This window comes from Macrobrachium rosenbergii, chromosome 9, assembly GCF_040412425.1.
Source record: "Macrobrachium rosenbergii isolate ZJJX-2024 chromosome 9, ASM4041242v1, whole genome shotgun sequence".
Lineage (NCBI taxonomy): Eukaryota > Metazoa > Arthropoda > Malacostraca > Decapoda > Palaemonidae > Macrobrachium > Macrobrachium rosenbergii.
Window position 1 is genome coordinate 22,633,335 of NC_089749.1, and position 7,109 is coordinate 22,640,443.

Consider the following 7,109-nt stretch of genomic DNA (forward strand, 5'->3'; position numbering starts at 1 on the left):
TAATTCACATTCACTGTCTTAGCCTCTCATCCGCTCATTCTCGAAATTCACCATAAGTGACAGGCATAGTGGATGTGTGCAAATTAAGTGGTGGTCGTGTTAAACTGCTGCTCTAGAGAACCCCGGTAACTGCAAGCTTTCATCTCAGTTTTCCATTTGTTTTTATCATCCTCCTATCTCCTACTCAAATGCATTTCAATGTCAGGCTGATGGAGTACATAACTATTAGAAAAAATCAAGCAAGGGTCTATGATCCGTCTAGTTTCTGCAGACGTATTTACTCATCTTGAAATGCTCTTCATTTATGCTGAAATAGTGCGACCATTATAACATACTAGAATGCAAACTAATGAAACCAAAAGTTATGATGGAAAAAAGGTTAAAAAGGTCTACGTGCCAAGAGCAATAATATAAGCTTTTGACACTGAGAATTTATTTATGGACAGTGAATGCATGACAATGTGTGAGATAGAATACAAAAAAGATCGATACGTTAGAAACAGTAATACGTCCCTTTTAAATATATTAGAAATTATGCAAAACATTAAATTCTAATATGAGGTATGAATATATACAACGCATGGGTCTATTCATAAAAAAAACGGAAGCAATGAATGTTTTGAAGCTCTGACTCGGTATCGTCTTAATAAAGGAAGCAGTAACTTTAAAAAAAAAAACACTCAAATAGGTCTGTTCAGTTTATGCAACTTTTGTGCATTGTATGCTGCAGAATATTTGTAAGAAAAATAAATATACAGAGATGTATATAATAAGTGTAAGCTCAGACATATATTACAGAAGTCTACATCAAGAAAAAGGAATCCACTGACAAATCACGATTTCATAAGACTATTTAAAATTGATTCAACTGAAAGTAATCATGCACAAAATAGGTACAAGGGTGCCGTGTGCTTCAAAGATGGTGCACCGTGCACGTTAGTACTAACGATGTCGAAATGCGCATGGCAGTCAGTTAATGCAGACACCATTATATGCATGGCAATAGTGAGGCTGCGGGGTCAAAATTGCTCACGGCAGCCAGTTAATGCAGACGCCACTATATGCATGGCACAAGTGAAGTTGCGGGAAGTTTTGCGAACGTGGGGTGCAGTCTTGATTAAGCTTTTAGGAAGAGAAATTGGTGTTGTATTTTCCTCTGAAGCTATTCATGTTAGAGGAAGCACGTCACTGAAGACAAAATATTATATTACAAGCATCCACTGGAGAAAGCTAGTTCATTCCATGTAGGCTATCCACGTAGTCCCATTTAACTGCAGCAAGATTTTAGTCTGAACAGTTGCTTACAAACCTCTTTCAGGCGATTACTCGGTATTTTAATAGTATCTGAACACGTTCCCAACTTTCTATCTGATGCTGATGATTTCCTTCTAAATCTGTAATATGATCAGATTAGCAACCTTATCTCAGATATAAAGCAATATAGGTCTATACTAAAACTTGTAGCACCGTACTTGATACGTATCATATTTTACTTTGCATCAGTTAATTTGGTCATATTTTCTGTGCTGAACTCTGAGCCTGGAATCAGTTTCTTCACTAATCAGACAAAGCAAAGTGACTGGAGAGAGAGAGATCATTATGTCTAGAATATTAGCATAGTGCTTTGCAAAAGGAATAGCTTTTACTTTCTTTAATAAAGTTTTAAATAGCATAGGTAAGTTAATGACTATAAAATTATATATATATATATATATATATATATATATATATATATATATATATATATATATATGTATGTATATATATATATATATATATATATATATATATATATATATATATATATATATATATATATATATATATATATAAAGTGCATTGTGTTGAAGTTTGTTCTTTCTGTCTGCGTTCGTGAATCTCTGGATTCTTCATCCAAAATTAATATAAATATAGTGCATTGCGTTGGAAGTTTGTTCTTTCTGTCTGCGTTCGTGCATCTCTGGATTCTTCATCCAAAAGTAATCTCCGCCTCTAACTTCAATTCCTTTCAGCGTTACTGCTGCTCTAACTATGCTTTGAATGTCCAGTCCTTTATAAACCATCATCTGTTTGGCTCTATGGATTTACTCTTCACCAGGACGATAAAATTTTCTTAAAAGCAACAACAAATTAAATTAAAGTCGACTTACAACTATACGAACAACGTCTTATCTTTCTTATAAGAACTATCATTTCCCAGGTAATTCGGTAGTACCCTGCCTGACGTTCTGTTAGTCATACGTATACCGTAGCGAACACCCAGACGCCTAGAGTTTTTGGGCCAAGCCCTCTGGAATAGACCAAGTGTTCGGTATTCGTGTTCCATCTATACAAGCACAAACTTTTGGCCATATAAATCCATTTTGCGGTAAGTATAGACATAATTATTTATAAGTTACCCATATCCTATTGTGAGACAACTACTGACGATTAGCTTCCACCATGTTTGGAACTATTTGGGTCTATATTTTAAGAGATCGTTTATGTTATTTTAAGATAAGATACATTCTGTAGGAGGGAGTAGAGTGAACGAATGTCATCCGATAATATTGCTTTGTTCATATTTGTTTTGTTATTTGAATACTAAGGCTGGGAGCTTGTTACAAAATCATTCCCGTGGTCTCATGTTGTAGGCTATGTGTACGAATTTGGTAATCATTCACTTTTTATCATTCTCATGAAATAAACTGCATCAGTTGGAATACGGCGATTTCAGTGACAAACTGCAAAGCCTAAGTTTGGTTGTGAAGCAGGGATGCACAGTTGCATGGAAAGTGCAGATGTTATAGGCCTACGAAAAGCCTTTCGGATATATTAACCACCCCCCCCGCTCTCCGAAGTGTATCTGCTTGTATCGATAACTTCTAGAAAACGAAGTTATAAAGCTTTATGCTCGTAGATTACCCTTGCTTTATGCCAACACTGCATGGCTCATGCTTTTGGTGCAGCTCGTAACAATTCTATGCACTGTCTGTGTTTATTTAATGTGAAGAGACCGAGACGGCCGGCTGTAATCTAATTTGCATTTTCCATATCTAGAGAGCGAAGCTGTTTTAGACAATATACTTTTTAAAGTGTCACGAGTCTTATTGACCCGGATTCCCATAGGTCTAGTCATCTCCAACGCTGATGTTCCCTTGAAGCTCACACGTACCTTGCTCTCTCTCTCTCTCTCTCTCTCTTACGCATTGGCTTGTGTGGTAAGTGAGAAAGCGAATAAAGGCATGGATCTATGGACGCTTTATCCAACCGAGAGCAGAAAAAGTAAATCAAAGGAGCTGGACAGCAAGGTGGGGATGAAAAACCCTGCAGGTGAAATTTGAGAGCACGCTACAAAAGACGTGTTATTTGCCCCTGTTTATTTTTTCATCAGCTATTCTTTATTCTCATTTTCCTCTTGTTTGCCTTTAGGCTTTTAGCGTTCTGTTTTTCCACCAAAGGCTGCGGCTTAACCGTTACCAATAATAATAATAATAATAACGTTGTAAATGGTAATGAGGAATTACATTTCTTTTGAAGTGAACTGACGATGAAGTTACATAACACTGTGCTCCAATTTTCGTGCGAATGACCGGTACTTGAGCTTCATAAATTTACTACATATCAATCATAGGCCTAAATCCATGAACAATGCAGCTCATTTTCTGTGGTTAAATAAGATTTTGCCATCGAAAAATGTCTGATCAACTGGCAGTAAATGGCATCTGTTCATGCAGCTTAAATGACGTTGAAAGTAAGAGTTTATCTTATATCAAAGTTTCTTAGGAACATCCAACCCCCTGTAGCCATGATATTTTTCGTACTTACGATCTGTGCTATTTTGTAAAACCAATTTTAATTTTCTTTTGACCAAACTGAATATATATATATATATATATATATATATATATATATATATATATATATATATATATTCGTATATGTAACATATATATATATATATATAAACTGTAATAACACAATTATTGATTTCAGGATTTACTGTCCAAAGATGTCAGAAGGACCACATTTAAGGTTCTGAGTGACTTCTAACTGTGTGGCATGTTGTCATTTAGAATATGAAATAGAACAGAAAAGAATGCAGAGTTTTTTCAGGTGGACCATACTTACCACATTCAGCATTGAAAGAGGTTTGGGAACAGTAAGATTTGAAATTTGTAAAATTTTTATTTTTGGTGGTAAGTCAAATGGAAAAATTTTATTTTTGGAGGTTTAAAGTATTATTTTGTTTAGAGGTTTGTATATAGGGGACAGTCTTGGACGCTGTATATCTCTTTTAAGAGAGTCCAATAGTGCACCATTTGGGTGCACTGAGGGGCATTATTTTCCGTGAATTACTTAGTACCCTGAAGTTATTACTAGTTGTTATGCTTATTACTGGAGTTTTATGTTGGTTTCTCATTTATTGACATGACCTAGTCCTCGTGTGTTTGCTCTGAAAGGGCTAATATTATCGACTGCATTTTTTGGCTTGGCGAGTTCGGACATTTGTCGTTCTGAGTGTCTTAATGACAGTTCATCCACTCAGCCATCAGTTTTATCAGTCCATTACACAGGATACCATCATCATGTGGAAAAAATGGAAATAAGCTGAAAGAGAGAGTACATAAACAGTCAAGGTTGGTTAAGACTATAGTTTACTTTTTTTGATATACAAAAAGAATACTGAGTATTTGTATCTAATTGCATTTGCATTTTGTTTGTTTCCTTTGAAATATAATGTTGTTATGAGGTAATGGACGTCATCGTTCTACTACCATCACTAGTACCATACTGTGAATTTAATTTCCCTGTTTCTGTCAAGGAGAAATTATATATATATATATATATATATATAAAAACTATAAAAGATATCATATATATGGAGTATATCCACTAATGGTGTGTGTATATATATATGTCGTCCGCATCCCATATATATATATATATGGCATAATATATTATATGGCTATATATATATATATATATATGATAGGACTGATAGCATTACCATATTCTTCATCATCTTTCCCACTCTAATCACTATGTGGGGCAAAAACTGACAGAATCTCCCATTCCTCGGTCATAAGATCGCCCCGAATCCGTTTGTCCTGCAGATCCTCTTGAACAACATCCATCCACCATTCAAGTGTTGGTCTTCCCGCTTGCTCTCCTTTCCCGGTACCTCCATCTGCATCAACCTCCTCCCACATGCCTGATCCCTTTTCCTATTTACCAGGTCTTCAAATTTGTACAGTCTTCTTCCACTGGGCCTTCTTTGAAATTTTGTATGACTTTAGTAGTTCCCTGATTCTCGTAAGAACTTGAAAAAGCCTGGTCATTTTGTCACCACACATCCATCTAAGCATTTTCATCTCTATCGCATCTAATTTCTTCTCTTATGCTCTCTTTACCAACCGTGTTTGAGCTCCTTGTATTAATGCTGGTCTCATTATTGTTTTATACACCTTTCCTTTTACCTTTCTGTTGATTCTGCGGTCACACAAAACACCTGACCTCTTTCTTCAATTTTTCCATCCAGAGTGAACTCTGTGTCGTTTCTCTATCCAAATTCCCATCACCAGCTACTGTCGAACCAAGATACTTCACATTTTTCTACTCCATTCAATCCTTGTTCCTTCCATATTAATTATATATATACATATATATATATAGATAGTAGAGGAGAGCATATATATATATATATATATATATATATATATATTATATATATATATATATATATATATATATATATATATATATACATTAGTTTTTTCAGGAGGGGGAGACGTCCACGCTTCCTATGAAGACTGGCCAGACAATCCACCACCACAGTTTCAGATCACTTCTCCACCTTCGCATCCAAAAGCGAATGGTCTTCCTTCCACAGCCATTCCCGCCGACACAGACCTCCCCGATGTGGTCCCAGAACCAAGGGCGGATCTTCCTACTGGAAAATGTCCGGCCTGTCGGGTGAGTCGAACTTTGCTTCTCTTTAAGGCCGTGTTGTTGGTCTTACTGCTCTTGACACAACGCCTTGGATCTTTCCTAGATAGTGACCCCAACAAAGTCCGGGTGTCGTTATCTACGACTAGTATTTCTTGGGGGTCATTAACTTTACTATATTTACAGTCTTTTGTTTATGTTTTTACGGTAATCCCCAACGGGCTTGTACTAAACACGCCGCAAAGGTGGATACATACTTGGTTAAAACCCTTAGGGGGTGGTCACCATCTAGGTAAGATCCGAGGCCTTATACTGTACTGGATGAAGGCATGAATCACTATGTCCTTATACCCACAGAAAATCGAGATCGAAATGGTAACCTGCTATGTGACACTTGTGTGTTACTTGATAATTTGGGGAATGACTGTGATGATGATCGTCCTAGCACGAGCCGACTTTTTCGGTGCAGCCATTTGTGACAACTACTGTAACCGAACACAGGCGTTGCGGTAGGTGACTTTTTTGCTCTTAGGCCACCCGCTTTTCGTTTGTCAGTTCTTATTGGCTGATAGATTTGTCGTAAACTCTGTTTCATGGGAGCAAGTTTGTTTGTGTTTTGTAATATTTTACTTGCGTTATTGGTATAACTTTTTGTTTAGTATTGTGTTAGTGTACATGTGGTATGGCCAGGAAAACTTAATTTTCCGGTGCTTCATGGAATATCTACTTTAAGTGACTATACTAATTTTATTCGAGTTGTGAGATTTGGAGGCTCAGTATTTGTGTAGTTGCTTGGTATGTCTTCTTACCTATAACACTGTGCCAGACATGAGCATGTCATTAGCAGTATTGGGTATTTTTACAAACCCTCTATGTTTTTCTTTGATTTTACTTTGTGTACATTTAAAATGATCAAAAATTTATGAACCCTGTTATTTTTAGATGTTTTGAGTCTATTTTTGTGCTGATGCACTAAGGGTATCTGTATTATGCAGCGTTGTCCATGACATTTATTGTAATGTATTCATCTTTAAAAGGTTTTGATGAGGACTGTGAATAAAGACCGTAGTTTAATCATTAGACTTTTTTATTGTAGTGATTTTCCTGCTTTATTTGCAAGTTATCTTTCAACTTAAATAACGAGATGACCTCGTTGTAATTCTCTATAATAATAATAATTA

The 7,109-nt window shown here is 36.0% G+C and overlaps 1 long non-coding RNA gene across 1 annotated transcript; it reads left to right on the forward strand.

Annotated features, from left to right (window-relative positions):
• Positions 1–5,761: 5,761 nt before the first annotated feature.
• Positions 5,762–7,008, forward strand: LOC136841589 (uncharacterized). Its single transcript, XR_010854023.1, has 2 exons — positions 5,762–5,955; positions 6,286–7,008. It is a non-coding gene; the product is annotated as an uncharacterized lncRNA (long non-coding RNA).
• Positions 7,009–7,109: the final 101 nt, after the last annotated feature.